Source organism: Python bivittatus, unplaced genomic scaffold (genome assembly GCF_059951505.1).
Source record: "Python bivittatus isolate LINGU-HERP-01145 unplaced genomic scaffold, Pbiv_v1 ctg000020_np1212, whole genome shotgun sequence".
NCBI classification, from domain to species: Eukaryota; Metazoa; Chordata; class Lepidosauria; order Squamata; family Pythonidae; genus Python; species Python bivittatus.
In genome coordinates, this window is record NW_028277030.1 from 44,495,325 (window position 1) to 44,513,235 (window position 17,911).

Sequence of the window (17,911 nt, forward strand, 5' to 3'; positions counted from 1 at the left end):
CGGAGACAAAAAATGAACAAAAACCCTCCAACCTCCAACATTGGATTGGCCCGCTGAAGCGCGCATGGACCCCAGACGGGGGCAAGGATTGGAGGAGAGGAGGGAGGACCAGCAGTGGTGAGACAGCACGTGTACGAGAGAGACACTGCCAGGGCCTCTGTGCTGGGGCTCTCCTTGCTGGCAAGTGCCTGCCTTTCTGCAGGCACAGCCACCCAGGGGGCTCTGTCTCAGGGCGAGTGCATGAGATCCAGGGCTGGGCTGGCCAGGCACCAGTGGCAGCAGGACCCACCCACAAAGGCAGGGCGGGGGAAGGAGGCGGGGAAAAGGAAAAAAATGGTGGTGGTGGTGGTGGTGAAAGCTTTGGCATCAGGGTGCCAAGATTTCAGGAGAGGTTGAGGAGTTCAAATATTAAGAGGAGAGGTGTTGGAGGTTGCAAGGCATCAGCCCCCTCTAGTTTTGCAAAGGGGTCCTTGGGAGAGGAAGTGGAAAGTGGGGGGGGGGGGGAGGAGGAGAAGATGGACTTAGGAACAAGGTGCTGGTGATGCAGGGAGAGGGGAGGAGGTTGGCCGACGCAACTCAGTGTGCCAGCATCATCTGCATCCCTGTGATGCATTTTGCAGTTATCATTCATATCATGCAGTTTGATATATTGCTCAAAAACTACATGCCCTTAAAAGTAGCCCAAAATAGCCCAAAAAAACACAACCTGCAAAGGCCAAAAATTTCCCACAAGTGATCTCCAAAACTCAAGTTCGGCCCAGAATTGAATATTTGGGCAGCAAAAAACAAGCACGGGTTTCACATTAAAGTGGTGTTTTAGTTTAATAACAGTTAATGCTTATATACAGGCCTACACATGAAACAAATATAACAATTTTGTAACTTCTGGCCTTATTTGAGCCTGCATGTGCAGGGATTCTGAGGCCTGAAAAATACTTCAAGGGTTCCTCCAGGGTCAAAAGGCTGAGAAAGGCTGCACTACAGCATGTTACTAAATAATGGACTGCATTTCCTCAATGTGTGTATCTAGAGTATTAATTGCCCTCGGAATAAAACAATGACACTCAGAAATTAAAAAAAAAAGTACTGCAGCATATATCATGGCCCTGCTCCCCACAAACTAGGATCTAAGGGATCTTCACTTTAGGCTAAACAGAACAAGTGAGTAGCTATCCCAACAAGACAGCTATTAAGAGTGGCTGTCATTTATTTCGGGGCTGCAGACTGGGAAAAAGGATGGGGCACTGTGTCCCATACCTTGGCTACCTCTGGAATAAAAGACTATGAAATAACATGTTAATTTTAGGAAAGCTTTGCCTGCTCACGTTTATGTCTTCAAATCAGTTGGGATTAATATTCAACTTAATACTGTTTTCTCATGATCCAATACCCCATTGTTTATTTACCTACCGTTTAACTGGTTAATTGTATTAAACCAGTTAGGAGCGGGCATCCTGCTCAATATAAACTGACCAGTCTAAGTTTGCACATCCCTCTGAGGCCCCGATGTAGCCCATCGACTTTTAGTCTGGCGCCCTGTTGGAGTACAGCCGTTCTCACACTAGGAGTCGTGCCTCGCCTCCCCGTAATCTCCGATTCCTACCTGTTGCAGGGACAATTTAAAGGGAACTACAGTACTATGCACAGAAATCCCGGCGTTAAGAGGACTCTTCCCCATTCAACAAGCTGCCTTCGTAGACTTCTCCAAACCGAAGGAAGCCAAAGCAAGCCACGTGGTGACTGACTGACTTGTTTAAAACATTTTTCGGCAAATCCCCCCCCCCATTACGATGCAACTCCGCATTGCACGCCCTTGGAGACAAGAGAGACTGGAGCGGTCGGGGAATGCCCGCGCAGCTCAGCCGACTTGCATCCTTTTCTTCTCAGTGATTAAGCTATCTGAAACGCGGTCAGTTCTGAACTCGATGCCTGTAGACTTCCTGCAGAGAGGGAAATGGAGCGGAAAGTTTTGCACTTCGCTCCAGTCGCCCGTATTTTAGGGCAGGAGGGGGACTCAACTAGGCTCTACCAGCGCTCGCATTTTCCCATCCTCGGAGCAAGGCCGACGGTAGCCAAGCGACTGCGCATGCTCTGCCCAGGAACCATAGCACGTTTTTTCCTTCTTATAGCCTTTGCATTATCCAGACTTCTTCACTGCGCAGTTTCCATCAGCTGTCGGGGTTTAAGGGAAAAAGGAGGAAAAAGAAAAAAAAAAAAAAAAAGCGGTCGGGAGCGCAAAACATGCCCAGCAATCCTCGGTTTAAAAACTTGAGCTGGACCAAAACCAGCCGCGGCCCGCTTGGTGCTTCCCTCTCTCGCTCGCCGTTCCGTGACGTCAGCGGAGACTCCGCCCAATCCAAGCCGGCCTCTGCTCCGGAGACCGGGAGGGCGGAGCTTGGAGGAACACCGGAGTCGCGCAGTGCCCGTGTTGAGGCGGCATCAGCTGAGGACGGAGCGGCGGTAGGAGCGGCGGTAGGAGCAGGTAAACTTTGGGGGCAGCCGGCGAGCCCGGGCTGGAGCCGCAGCGGAGTGCTGGCTCCGCCTCTCCCGTGCCCCGTCCGGGCGCGCCTTTCCTCGTCTCCCGCTTCCCTGTTTTGCATCCCGACTTTCCTGCCCGCCTCTTTCCCGGCCGCCGCGTTTCACCCGCTCCCTTTGCTGCTTCGTTCTTTCTTGGGCTTCTTCGGATCTTTTCCTGGAAGCGCCCGTCGGTATCTCCTCGGGAGTGCTGGTTTGGTTTTTGACAGGTGGACGTGGAGATCCGCCCAAGAGTTTAAAGAGGTCTTCTAAAAAGCACTGTGTAAGTTTCTGCTTGGTTTTAGTCGCAGTGCTCTTCGGGATCCACTAGAAAGGGGCAAAGGCAGTTGTAGCCCCCGCGATTTTTTGTATACACAAAGGTGTGAACGTGTTTAATTTGTTGGCCCTTTAGCCACCTCTGGAGTGTCGGTTAAATACTGTAAAATAATGGCTTTTGGTCTTCTGCCTTCAGTCTTCCCCAACGTGGTGCCCTTCAGATACGTGGTGTATAGTTCCCCTTTCTATTAAACGTGCTGGGTGGGGATGATGGAAGTTGCAGTTCAACGTATATGGAGAACACCAGGTTCAAGGAGACTGACTCAATGCATATGGGTATATGAATGCTCTGTTTGTGTGATTGTAGAAATCAAAGGTGTCAATTATTGAAAAATAATGACTCACCTTTAGAAGAAGTATTTAAATGCAGTATTTGTTCTCGGTAGGGAAGTGATTGGGGCTGGGAGAGGCTGCAAAACTTTTTTTTACTCAAGGAGAAAGTTGAAGTTTTTTCAGTTCTGAAAAATAATTTTCAATCCTTCCCTCAGTTTCAGTTGCTTAATTGAAGTAATCAGGTAAGTGAGGCATTTAAGATGGAAGGGAAAGAGAACCTAACCTTACCAGTTAATTGGTATTTCCCTTCGGAGGGTGGGGAGGAGGAATTTGTTTTATAATGCTTTGTCATATCACTGTGTCCAAGATTAGGTGCTTCTGAAGTTTAAACCCTTGCAAAAGATTAAAAACAGTTTCAGCATGAGGAGCCAAAGTTATTCAAGATGAAACTGCTGAATTTCTTTATACCTGGGGATAGTGTCTCACCTATTTATTCCTTAAACCAACGTGCCACTTGGGAGCAAATTCAGAATGTGATTATTAGTGTGAAACTTGGGTTGCTGGTGTTGGCAGAAAAATCCTGAGCCTTGAGCAGAGGCAGAACAGAGAAAGAAAAAGGAAAGAGGAAATGCTTTGTTGCAGCCAGGGAAAAGGTAGGCTTTCTTACCTTTGTGCCAGTAGAGTACAGACTTTCTCAAGACATTTAGAAACAGATGTGCTGCACTGGACAAAAGTTGTTGTTGTTTTCCCCCCTTTTCTCACTGCACCTGCTTAATATAGTTAATCTGCTGGAATTAAAAGGTAAAGTGCCGTGGGCCTTTGAAGACTATGTTCTAAGGTGTGATTGACAGAATGAGCTTGCCAGTTTGGGGAGGGCAGGGCTCCACAGAGAGCAGCTTGGGGTGGGGAGTGGAAGCTTGCGCACGGTCTTGTGAACATCGGAAGATAAGGCTTTGATAGCCCCGTCACAGGAAGGAGGGTGGAATCCGAGTGTGAGTGGAATGGGTGTACAGTACATTGCTATTGGGGAAAGATTGTTGTTCATCTGAATGCTAGCCTCACTTAAGCATGTTCATTTGGAAATTTGACCTGTTAAGATAAAAAGGTCTTATATATATTTGCATACATATGTGTCTGCTCTCTTCGGGGTACAGGAGGTAAAATACTGAGCCTGACCCACACATTTTGATGACCTCAGCAATTTAACTAAAAACTCCATATCAAAGGAATCATCTATAATATACTGAATATCAACATCAAGAACCTTCCCCTTTGAAGGTCCTCATGAGTGGGGTGAATATTTGAAGCATGGGAGAGTGCTTCAAAATGTAATGGGCTAGCCTAGCTCCAAATTGGTGTTGACATATCATATTAAGCCATTAGCTTGGCTTTGGCATAACATGGTATGTGAATCCACTCAGTCGTTTATTGTTGAAGAAACAATGCAGTGATTAAAATTTAATGTCATGTGTTATCCACACCCTTATCATGCCCTGCCAGCATAGCTATTGATCTATAAGCCAGTGTATTTTGAGGGTACCAGTTTGGGGAAGGCTAAAATATGAGGTCATTACAGGACAACTGTAATTTGTAGTATAGCACACAATTGACAAGGCAAGAGCTAATTACAGCAGGAAATCCTGAAACTACTTTAAAATGCAAATATAATTTAATGAAGAAAAATAAGTGATAATTATCTTAAATTTATATCTGTAATATTTACAAGAAAATTAACCATAGAATTATTTGCAGTTGTTGATACTAAAAGTAAAGTCCAGTTTACTATTCTGATTTCCAAAATCGATAGGACTTTTGTGTGTAGTTTTAATTTGTATATGGAAACTGGCTGTTGGGGCTTCTTAACATAATCAGTAAAGTTCATGTCTTCTCTGTGGACAGATGGTCTGTTGATGTCCTTAAATTCCATGACCACCTTAAACAGATTTCTTATATTTAGTTTTGAATTAGGTAATTCAAAAATTACCTTATTTATACCAGTAAGTAAATTGTGAATGTGAAATGTTGTGTTGGAGCCAAAGAAGTATGAAACCAGTTCTGAATCTCTCAAAAATAACAGGATAGCTTTCCTTGAACATCTGTCGTCCACCTTTTCCCCATATTCCATGTGGTAACCCTGAGTTAGCTTTCCCCGGTGTGGTATTTTCCAACTGTGTGGGATGATGGTGGCAGTGATGATGATGAGATATTAAATTTATATGCCACTTGACTTTGCATGTGCAATTTGGAAATTCTGGAACTTGCACATGCTCTTCAACATAACTGGAAGGCACCTGATTGGAAAAGGCTGCTTTATATATTTATAGAAATTGCAGATAATCCTCCCTTGGTTTTTTAGGTGTTTAGAGTAGAAGTTTTGTATTCTGTATACACAGGGATCCCAAAAGGCTCTAAATGGGGTGGGTGGGGAGGTGTACGAAAGAAGCACACCTGTTGCCATAAAAAACTTGCATGCAGGATTCTCCCTAGAGATACAGGTCTCAGCAAGCTGGTCCCAGCGGTAGAATGGCTGGGAATTGCTTTTCTCTTTTGGATTGAAGAAAATAAACAACTGCCACCAAAATGTTGCATTAATTGATTTAGAAGATGAAATATTGTTGAATTTTTAACCACAGCTTCAGAATCTGATCTCTAAATTTATAACTCATGCACAGGGAAAAACAAGACCATTTCAGAAAAGTGAGATAATTTCTCACAAAGCTCATGAAATCATTAAGTTGTAAAATGATATGCAAACCTGATCTGCAATTCAGGAGAGTACAAAGGTTGACAACTGAATGAAGTCTTCTTGTGCTGCAAGTATAACACATTAACAGGCAGTTGAAAAGTGATACTTTGCTCTCCAATCTAGTTTCAGTAACAAAAGGTCTGCCAACCCAGAATACTCTTATAAATTCTTGATGGCTATTTTAACATCTGGTGGAGCTCTCTCTCTCTCTTTTACAGGATTAGTCCATTATTTTGATCACAGTTACTAAAATGGATTTTAAAAAATAGTGGTGTCTTTATTGGGAAGTAAAACAGTGGAAACAATGGAAGGAACTGTTTCAGTTGCTACTTTCTCTCTAGGTTGAGATTAGGGAATGATATTGTAAACCTTTTTTAAGACAAGTATTTGGTGTTTTAAGACAAAGAGTTGCTGATTTGATATTCTGAATGTGTGATTACTTTCACAACAGAACCTGTGAAGTGGCCTGGTTGCTGAACAGCTTATTGTATTCTATATTTTAGTTTATTACATGAGGTTATTTGGAAAACCACAGAACTCTTTTAAGTTGCTTGAATATCCAGGAGGCCAAAACAGTAACAGTGTAAAAGTTCAAAAACAAAAAAGCTGAAAAGCCTTAGTGACCTTGTTTGATTTCCACAGGGAAGATATGATTCTGAAACATGTTTTGCTTAAAGCTGAACTGTTAAGAAACTTTCTCAGGAAAGTTATTTAAGTTTCTCATTTTGCCTACTCCTTGGAGGAAACTTTGTTCTGTATATATTGGCTGTAAAGTTTCACTGAATTTCAGGAAGACAGTAATTTGGATCCATCCTTACTTGTACTTAATATAGGATGCATGCAACAAGAAATATAAAGATTGATTTTATATGTGCTAAGCCATAACATGGTTGGTTTAGTTTTGGTTTATAGGATTGAGCAATCCCAGTCATGATGGCTTGTTAACAATGGTTTATGACTTTTTCAAATGTGGCTTATTTAGCAATTTATGGTTAAATAAACTGGCTTAGCAGAAGTATCACCATGTAAAATTCTGCTTAACACAGAAGGACACTCATTGGAGAGTCTTGCTATTGACTAATAAGATGGAGAAAAAAGCAGCAAAAACTTGGACAGGATGTAAGCAGACACCATCCCATTCAGCAAAAACCGAAGGACAGATACAAGTATCTGTTGCTTGTACATATATAAATAACCCTTTTCTGAAAGCTGGGAACAGAGCAGAGTACAGGTAGTCCTTGCTTAACAACCACAGTTAGGATCAGCAACTCTATTGCTAAGTGATGTGGTTGTTAAGTGAGACATCACATGACCGTGATGGATTTACAACCTCACTTCTGCAGTCGTTAAGTGAGACATCATGTGATTGCGATTTGTGATTTTACTGCTGGCTTCTCCATTGACTCTGCTTGTCAGAAACTGGCTGTGAAGTGTACATATGGCAATCACGTGAATGTGGAATGCTGTGACAGTCATAAATGCCCGCTGGTTGTGAAGTGCCCAAATCCTGATCGCATGACTGTAGAGATGCTACAATAGTCATAAGTGCAAGGACTGGCTGTAAAGTTACTTCTTCAGTGCCGTGGTAACTTTGATCGCTGAATAGGACAGTTGTTAAGTGAGGACTACCTGTACTAGTTTCCCTCCTTGGCAGTTGGTTTTGAGCGATGTGTATGAGGAGGCACTGGCTGCAAAATGATCAGAGCAGTACCTAATAGTGGATGCTCCTTAAAAGGTGATGGCACAGAAGTGCCTGTTCTGCTCACTGATTCTGTGTTGTTACAATGTTGGCTATAGATGTTTCCATTCTTCATCAGATGTTGGCAGGGTGAGGTCTACTTGGAACCCTCCTGCTCCCCTCTTCCTTTACTTAAAAGGTTTCTGGTTAGGCGTAAAGGCATTTCCTTTGGCTAACAGCCATGGTTGCCAGATCATGGCTTAATGCGTAATTCAGGTCACTCTGTAGTATTGTTTTTTCTCTACAGAACTGATTGAAATGGTGAACCTAGAGCAGATGATTTAACCCTACCTTTTTGTCTCTGTTGGATCACTGCCATCCATCCCCCCCCTTTTTTTTTTGCTGATGGAAGCTATTCTGTTGTTTGCGATAACTCCTCCCTTTCCTATTGTCCGATGCTGTGCTATTAATGGAAAACTCAGCTTGGTTTTTACCTTAGGCATTATTTGAGAACCGGAATGTAAAGAACAGCTTCTTTAGAAAGGGAAATAGTTTAATTAAGAGCCACACTGACTTGTCCCAACCTTTACCTTTGTTTTTATTTGTTTGTTTTTAAAGATAGTATGTATTTGGCTGATATCTTTCAGACAAGGTAATGTGGCTGACAAGGGTATCTTTGCAAGCTGGAAATAATGTTGTGGGCACAGGGACAGGGATATGTTCTGTTTCTATTGAATGAAAGGACTAATATAAATGTGCTGATGTATGTATAAAGAGGAGGCAGTTCTGTTCAACCTTGGAATGCTTAGTTTTTTAAGTCAGGCAAGTTTGTATTTTCCTCAGTAGTGTATAGATTCTTGAACAAAATAGCCTCTAAACATTTTTAGATGGCCCAAAGTCATGCCAGGCCTAACGTAGCTAAGACTTTGCTCACTTTTTCTATAAAGAGTACAGAGCTCATTTTAAAGGGGTTCTATTTTATTTTCATTGGAGCCTTCTTTCAGGTTTGCCTGCATAGAAACTAACCTGGGCTGCTTAGAGATCATCAAAAACAAATCCACTTTGCAGCACAATAATCATGCTCATTTCATTATTAAACACCCTGAAAAATTCATTGGATTGGATGCTGTAGTCAAAAAGATCCATACAAAAAGGAAAGCTTGAAGAAAGTAGAATGTGATGTTGCTTCAAATTGGGATTGTACTGGAAAAAGATGAGGACTAAGAATTAGGTTTTCAAAGAATAGTTTGTATACATGTTAAAACAGTAGATGGATATTTTATTCTGCTGGTAGATGGAAATGCTCACTGTGATCTCGTGTTTCTTGTAGTTCTTGGCTAAGTTCTCTCTGTCTTAGAATAAGCCCAAATTCTACAATAAGAGATACCAGACTGTGTCTGAAGTTTATATAATTTCTGTAGGCCCAGCAGTTTGCATGACCTTACTTTGCATGACTTATTTTAAGTTTTGTAGACATGGGAGAAAAGGGTAACAAGATAGACTTTATACTGACTTTTTGCTCAACTTTACTTGTGTATTTCAAGCTTGTTTTTCTGTAACTTTAAGAGTTAGAAGCAGCCTGGGAGTTACATTAAACTGAAGGGTAGAATAGACATTTAATAAATATAGGATAAATAGTATATAGGAATACACAAAGACATTGTCTCTGTAGAAGCAGAAACAGACTTAGAAAAGTTTTCTTGTTGATCTTGACTACTTTCTCTATCTTTGTTAGAAAAAGATGATTCAGACTTGTGGTCCTCTTCAAAAACCAGAGGAATGTGACACCAAAAATATGGAAAGGTGGCGGGGGGGGGAGGGAAGAAACCTCTAATAAACATATTGAAGAATGGATCCTAAAGCATTTCCTTACTCATTTATGCGTATATTTATATATTTTAAATAGTTCTAGGCTGCTTTTAAGGCAAACTTCCCAAGTGTGGAGGAGAGGAGGAAAGCTTTGTTAAAAAATTTGACTTGCCTCATTTAAGAAGGGTTTACATAGTTCTCTTTTCAAGAGAGCTTGGACTTGACAGGAGCTGTAATGAAACAGGTGTAGCTGCAAAATGTGTATTCATTTGAGCAGCTTGGAAGGATTTTGTTTATTTGGGTGTTTTGCATGGACATCATAACCTGAGATTTGATCACCATTTTTGCGCGTTGTTTGCAGTATGCTTCCTGTATGGTTTAAGTGGAAAGGAATTAGTAGTAAATGGATACAGGTAGTCCTTGACTTACGACCATTCATTCAGCAACTGTTTGAAGTTACAGCAGCGCTGAATGCTGTATGGGTCAAGCATTATGACCCATGCCTGAGGTTATAGCCATTGCAGTACCTCCATGGTCACATGATCAGAATTTGGGTGCTCAGCAGCACGCCCACACTTATGACCATAGGGATGCTTCAACTCCCCCCACCCATCTGTTTCCCCACCATCTATTCCCTTTTGGCTGCCCTGCACCCTGCCTTGGGGGGTGGCAAGCAGCCCCAGAACTGTGTGGCTCTGGAGCTGCAAGAAGCCCCTGAGCCGCAGCACAGTATGAAGCTGCAGCCATCCCACCCAGCCACACAAAACCACCCCAAGCCATCCCAGGAAGCTGCAGCCGTCCCAGCCCAGCTGCACAAAGCCGCCCCAGGAAGCTGTGGCCGCTCAAGCCCAGTAATATGAAGCCGCCCCAGGAAGCATTTGTTTGCCCAGCTGCCTTCTTTCCCAGTTCCCACACTGACCTTTCACCTTTTGCACCCAGGCCCCGCAGGCAAAGCAGAAGTGCGCTGCTGCCTTTACTGTGTCCTTTTCGTATCCAGCTTCTCTGGTGAACTTTTCCTACATTTGGCTCCCTGAGCCTTCGGAAAGCTGTGCTGACTTCAGAGAGCCTTCCGAAAGTCAGCACAGCTATATGAAGGCTCAGGGAGCCACTTGCTAATGATCGGTGAAATTTGCTTAACGATGGCAAGGGGACTTGCCAGGATTGCGGTTGCTAAGTGATGTAGTCATGTGATATCTCACTTTATGACCACATTGCTTAGCAATGGAAATGCTGGTCCCAATTTTGGTTGTAAGTTGAGGACTACCTATATCTGTTTGTTAGGTAGTATCAACATAAATCACAATTGTTCTTCTCTGTTCTTAAAATTCTTTAGCCTGCTCTGAGGGGGACAGGAATTTTTCCACTTCAGAGTTAGGGCAGTAAAACTGAAAGTGATGTGTGATAGAGCTCATTCATTGTAACATTCATTCATTTGCTGTAATAAGGTTTCTTTAATTCTGACAGTTATATGTCTCGAACCATTCTGGTATGTAAATATTGCTGGTGGCTTAGTGTGCTGTGCAAAATTAGGCCCTAGATTCCTTTCCGGTGCCAGCTTTGATTGTGTGTCAGTTCCTCCAATAGCCAAATCCCAATTTATCATCTCCCAGCTCTTAATATGAATTCTTTTTAGAAACCATGAATAATGGGACTTAAAACTGGTAAATATGCATTTGATTTAGGTTTGAATATTTGGAAGTTGGACTGTTGCACTTTTCTCTTGAAACCATTGCTAAAGACTGTTCTTCCCTCTTCTTTTGGGCAGTTGGTTTGATCTATGAAATGCTCTTATTTTGGTGTAAAGTTTCATATTCAACAGACGAGGATCTGTTGAATATGTTCAGTAACAAATTTAGGAACAAAAGAATTTCTCCTGATTTCTTCATAGCAAAACAGTGTGGCCTGAATGTAAACCAGGCTTTTCCTGCCTAGTGACCACTGTGGAGCTGTGTTGACTGGGAATTCTGGGAACTGTAATCCCAACGCATCTGGAAGAAATGTTTTCAAAACATTTGACACGGAAAATGGCCCGGTGATCTGTGCTGCTGAATATCCTGCAGTTTACAGCCTCTTCCCCCCCCCCCCCCCCGGTGTGTGTGACATTGTACTGCCATTTCTTACTTGCTGCTTTAGCAGGTCTTTGGCTCAGTCTGCCAAGTGTAATAAGTCAGGTTATATGGATCAGTTAATATGGTCTGATAGTGCTTATGATAAAAGTTTAATACCAATTATTTCAGCAGTTGACAGACTACTACTGCCCCTTTCTTCTAATGTTCCTGACACATAAAAGTTTCGGCTAATAGCTGTTTTTTAGCTTACCTGGCTCAGCATTTTCTCTCCTCAGTTTTATTTGTTTTTAGGTTTATATTCTGCCTTTTTCATCAGGAGCTCAAAGCAGATGATGCAGAACATCCCTTGTCCAGTTTCCTCCTGTGAGGTAGGATGGGCTGAGAGAGAGTGACTGGCCCAAAGGTACCCAGGGAATGTCTCCCAGTCCTAATCCAGTTCCTTAACTGCAACACCCGTGCTAGCACACACTAGTGCTGGTTCCTTCAGGGCCTCAAAGGTAGACATTTTTAATGAAAGCTGACTAATAGGACTAGAGAGGAAACTAATGGACAAATAAAAATGGTACACTTTTAGTTCACCTGGTGTGTTGAATTGGACATGTGCTTATTTATTGCATGGTCAATATGAGATGCCACCAGGTATGTAAGTGGGCTTTAACTAGAATAAAATTTCAGTAATAAAGTTGGCAAAAATAGCTCAATTTTTACATACTATTTAGGATAGGGTAATGGATTATGAAGGAAAATAGGTACACAGAAATTGCCCTGCTTCTACTTTGATAGCATGCAGTAATATTTTTGTGTTATTTTGTACACATGTGCTTTAATGAAGAGACCAAGCCCAAAAATAACATAATGCATTTTCACAGAGTTAGGGAGGCCAGGTCCATATGGTCCCTTTGCCCGTTCATGAATGCAGCCCGCTCACCATTTGCATCACATTTGTCATCATAGGTCTGCTTGAGTCCCAGGGTTAGGCTGTGGCTGGTTAAGCCCAAGAACAGCTTCTGCTGCTCTGCCCTGGAAGTGTTTTCTCTCCCTTATGCCAGGTCATGAAATGCTATAAGGGCAACACAGTGCAACTCAATGTTCATGGAGGTGGGGATGGCCTCAGTTGATGTGTGCTCTCCAGGTGATTCCTGCACTGCTGTGTCCTCCCCTACTCTGTGCTCCCTGGCCACTCTGCTTGCTGCTGGCAGCAGCCAACCAACTGATCTGGAATGGCTCCCTAGGGTGACTTCAGCATTGTGGAGCAACTGTTCCCCCAGTTGCTCCAACACTGAGCTGTTTTGGCCCTTTAGTAACAACTCAATTCTTTGTCTTCATTTCAGCCACAGGGTTGAACTTTCAAGGTTTTGATTCCTTTCTATCAACCAGGCACCTGAGTGGGGCATATACATTGTGTGTATGTTTCTATGGGAATGAGTGATAAAAAAAAAAAAAATGAAACGATGATTTGCTATGTTAGTTACTGCCCCTCCCACTCCCCCAAAATGCATATAATGCCAACACTGATGTTTAATTCTTTCTACATAAACTATCTCAGATGTCTTCACTCATGCAATTTTGTACACAGACAAATGATCAATAATTTGGTGGCTTTCTGCAGTTGTTGCAAGAAGAATGTATAGAGAATGGATTCAAGGGTATAATTAGTTAAAATCTGCTTTAAATCCTTAGCCAGCATAGCTCTTGCCCAAGGTGACTAAAAATGATAGGAGCTAAAATCTAACAGATCTAGAGTATGACCAGTTAGTAATAGTTAATATAATTTATACCAAAAAGGGTTTACTGATATGCATTGGATTGTATAAAAGTAAAGTCAGCCCTTCCAGGAGACTATCCTAGGAAGTTAGAGCTGGATGACCCATAAATTTTGTCTCATAAGTGATAAATAAAATACTGTACGGTTCTTCAGCTCCTGAACATCTATGCAGGGGGCAGTGGATTTTTTTTTATATATAGTAATTTTATTAAAGATTATAATTACAACAGTAAAACTAATACAAACTAAAAAAAGAAGAAAAAGAAAGGGTAGAAGGTACAGAAAAGAAAAAAGAGAAATAGAAAAGAAAGAAAAGACTATAGTAAAGAAAAAGAAAAGAAATATATAAAGAAGTGACTTCCTACCTTCATCACAGCAAGTATAAACAATTTTAGTAACGTATCAACTCTTCTTAAAATACAAATGATCTCTTCTTTCCATATCCCATCTCTTATCTATAAACAATCCATAAAGCATTGTATTTCAGTCCTGGTGTCAGCAAAAGTCCATTAAGGGTTACCAGAGATAACAAGATATCTATTTTAACCTTGATCAAATAAACCAACTTCTTCCTTTTACTTTTACTTTTACTTTTACTTTTTTCTTTCTTTCTTCCTTTTACTTCTAACAATCTTAAACTTTAATCCATTCGAATAGTGTCCTAGAACTTGATTTCTTTTCATTTTTTCTTTGTCCCTTCTCATGAGATTCTTCAAAATTTTAACAAGCCTCTTTTGCAAATCCAGTATAGGATAATTATCCAGGTCACTCTCTTGATTTATTGTTTTTATATCCCTTTTAATTATTAAGACATCAGTCGATTTCTTTTGTAAATACAGCATAACACCTTTTTCCATGTCATTCTTGTACCCTGTTATTTGTAAATCCACTTTCAACTCAGTCTCGATCTTGTCAGGTAGAACTTCAGTATGTCCAATGTTAGAATATTTTGTTTCATTCTGTAATTGTAAGTTGAGTTTATGCATTCTTCTCTTTTAATTGTAATCTTTAATTCCCTCTAGTTCTCTCTAGTGTTCAATTTTTAAAATCTTATGTTTTTATAAAAAATTCTAAACAAAAGCAGGGGGCAGTGGATTTTGGACTTTGCTTTTCTAATAGCTTTTGCACATTCCCTGGCAAACTCCTTGAGGAGGTTTTCAAAAGAGGTTTATAATACAACAGCAGCAGGCTGCCCAGTAAAAGAAAAGGTATCTTGTATGTTTTTGTGTCTTGATGGTGATGGTGGTGGGAAAGTTACCTAGAGGTGCTCAAGAACTTGGGCTTACCTAAAATAGAGTTTTTGCATAATATTCTAATACATGTTGATACATATATAGCTTTATTTGGGTGCTGCTTGTGAAAAAGCTGCTTACTCCTTTTGTAAATACCAACACTGAAAAGAAACTGGTGTAGTTTTTGTTTAAAATGATCTTTTTAATGACAAACTTCATTAATTTGGATTTTGTTTCATTTGGAAGCAGATATAAGTTACATTGGGCTCTGGACTGTTGAAGTAAGGGTATAATAAGGCTTCTCTTTGTCAAATAAATCTGGGAATATAGATATTCTAAAATGTAATTTCTATGCAAAATAGCCACATAATGCCTCAGTTCTTATCATTTATACTGAATATAGAATTTCTTCCCTATCTAGTTGTGGTTGGTGCTGAATGTAGTTAGTTTTTAAGATGAATCAACAGCCTGCTATTTAGGCAAGGTTTGGTTGAACTTTTCCTGTTATATTGTGTATTGTGGTGGTCCTATTTTAAGATGTTAACTTTTGAAGGTTTTGCTAGTTTGTTTTATTGTAGCCCACTTTGGTATTTCTTTTAACGAAAGGTGTTTTAAGTGTAACTTAACACTAATTTATTTACACTTTACACTTTAATTTATTTACATTTACTCCACACTCATTTATGTCCAATAGAGATGGACTCAGGTAAATCATAAAGACAAAACTCCATCTCTGAGTAAGTATAGTTTAAAGACATCTTATATTTCCTGTGTCTCATGAAGAAAAAGATTTGATTACTATAACAATGAAATTATGTCAATTTTAAAGAAAACAGGCTTTAAAGGAAACAGCACACGCCTGGGACTACAGTCCTGGGACTAGCATTCCTGGAACCATAATGCTGGGACAATACTCCACACCTGAGCCGGCACAGCACCACTGGCCATAACCTGGGCCCATAACCTGTCGTGCAGAGTGATAATCACAAACACTCCTGTTTGTGCAGAGCGCAGCAAAAACTCCAGGAAAATATTAGCCATGAAAACAAACACAATGAATGCAATGTCCATTTCTTGTTTCCCAAAGAAATCCAGTCAAAAAATGTATACTAAGTGGTGTTTATTGACAAAAATGCAAGATTCCATAAAATGCAAATATCATACAAAATATAAAGAAAAACACATCTTCTCATTATATTGTAGCATCCAAGACTTATTAGCAACACAAGCTTAACAAAATCTCTAGCTACAAACTCTTAGAGAAGAGGTACACTACTTGGTAATTTGTTACAACTATGTAGCCCATAAAACCTACATAGTGGCTAACACTAAAACAACTAACAACTACTCTGAGAGGTTGAATATTTTCCTCTCCTTATATTATAACTCTATGCCACCCCCACTGGGTACTTAGCATACACACGCCAATAGGTGGCAGTAAATAGCACAATACACAACACACAATAACAGGTGTTTTTCACATGATCTCTGTAGCCAAAATATTATTTGTTATTGTTGTAAAGATAACGGGATGAATCCTTTCCCATGAGAAAGAAAATCCTGACATATATTATTCTGTAGGATAATCCAAATCTTGTGCTCATGTAATCATGTTCTTTTTATAGAATCTTCCTTTGTGAGACAGAGGAAGGCTGGAATTGTGAAATTAATAGATTTCCTTGTATATATAAGGAACATGAGTGATGTCACAAAAGTGACCATTTTGGCAAAGGCTGGTGTTGCTGTGTAGATACGTGTTTTTCCTTACATTTCCAGATTGGGAAAAGCTGCTTAGTAAATTATCCATGTACAATGCCACATGTTTACATAACTGGGATACTAGTGTGCCAGTTTACATACAACAGACTGTATTTGTTTTGGCAGGGGGGTACTTGATTAAGTGTGGTATGTATAATGGAAGAAGAAGTGTTGTAAGCACACAACTCATTTACATAATGTTGAACCAATGGGTGGGGACAGATTTAATATTTTGGGGAAAATGTTTAACAGGATGGGAAGAATGATAAGCAGAAGTGGTAGAAGTCAAGTAAAGTAGGCAGAACAGCATTGTTTGCGTAGCTAGGGCTGAGATCTTGTATCTGCGGGAGGGAGGGGGTTGTCCTTTTTAAAAATATATATTTTGTTAAATCTGCTCAAGGGTTTTACATTAATGTTTGGCAATTGTGCCAGCAAAACTCAGCAGCATGGTCAAGGGAGCTTCAGATGTTGCAAAAAAGCATTTGGTACCTCCAGTTGTTCACTGCGTTGCTAAACTGTGTCTTGATGTTGCATGTGACTCAAACTTACATTTAGTAGAGAGCCAGGTGATTACATTTTAAATATATTTTTTAAATTGGCTATTTACTTAACATAATAGTCACTATAGTTTTGTTACTGTACATCAGGAGGAAGATTTAAGTAAGTCTTGCATCTGGATGGGGCCCAGATTATGGAAGAACTCCAGCTCCCAGAATTCTTAGCAACAACTTCTTAGCTGCAGAGTTCTGGACATTGAAGTCCAACATCTGGAGGACATCCAGGTTGGAGAAGTTTGATATAAACCATTACTTGGTCTTCTCTCAAGTAGCTGTCTTCCATATATATTGGTTTATAACCTCATCATTTCCAACCAGAATGAAGTGAATGATGTGTTAGAAATGGTAGCATTTGGAGAATATCAAGATATGGATGGCTGTATTATATGATCTTATTTCATTATATATAACATTTGATTTTCTCTTTGCTTGTCTGTCCTGCTGCACTTAAAAGGAAGCAAATTGGTTTTGTATATAAAACTATTCTACTAAGAAAGGGGTACAAGCAATGTCAAAAGAAATGGAGAAGAACATATTTTGTGATCCTCAAATTTGTACTATAGCCTTTTCATTCCTAATTCCTATGGTAGAGGAAGAAGTAACATGTTAAAATCTACCTGTTAATTCCAAGCAAAATATATAGTGTGGTTAATTTACTGATTAATTTAACAATGTCTAACCAGGTTATTTACAAGTAAGTAGGACACTGCCTGGATATGTCAATTATAAGGATAGTTTTGCAACATCTGTTAATGGCATGATACTAGAATAATCTAGAATAATATATACTCATTTAAGAAAGAGATGATTAAAAATATCCTATAGGCTTTCCTCTTTCCAGACTGAACCTCAAAATTTGAGAGCCAAGGTGAATGCAATGCAATTACTTTTTAACATTCTACCTTGAGGAAGACTTTTTCATAACAGTTTTCTGATATATAATCTTGTCCTCTTGGCACATGAAGTAACAGCATCAGCCCGTGAAGAACTGGCCAGTTTTAGAATTAGTAGCCTCATATATCTTGGAATATTGCTTGATGGCTATATATAGCAGAGGATAGTGGTTAATAAACTGTATGCCAGGAAAAACTGTCTGCTGTTGGAAAGTTTCAGATGAATACTAACTGCAAATTATTGCTCTGATAAATTCGTGAGTTTAAAATAATTATCTTGT

The 17,911-nt window shown here is 40.2% G+C and overlaps 1 protein-coding gene across 8 annotated transcripts in view; it reads left to right on the forward strand.

Moving 5' to 3' along the window:
* The first annotated feature begins 2,359 nt into the window (after positions 1-2,359).
* MYO6 (myosin VI) overlaps positions 2,360-17,911 on the forward strand; it is a 109,544-nt gene continuing 93,992 nt past the window's right edge. For 2 of the 8 annotated variants that reach the window (XM_088137847.1, XM_088137868.1), the window contains exon 1: positions 2,360-2,468. The gene's annotated coding sequence lies outside the window, so the exon portion shown is untranslated. Of the gene's footprint in view, positions 2,483-2,573; positions 2,798-3,528; positions 3,777-17,911 lie in introns of those variants that run through there. The other 6 variants (XM_088137863.1, XM_088137870.1, XM_088137851.1 and 3 more) reach the window with 5 other exon arrangements.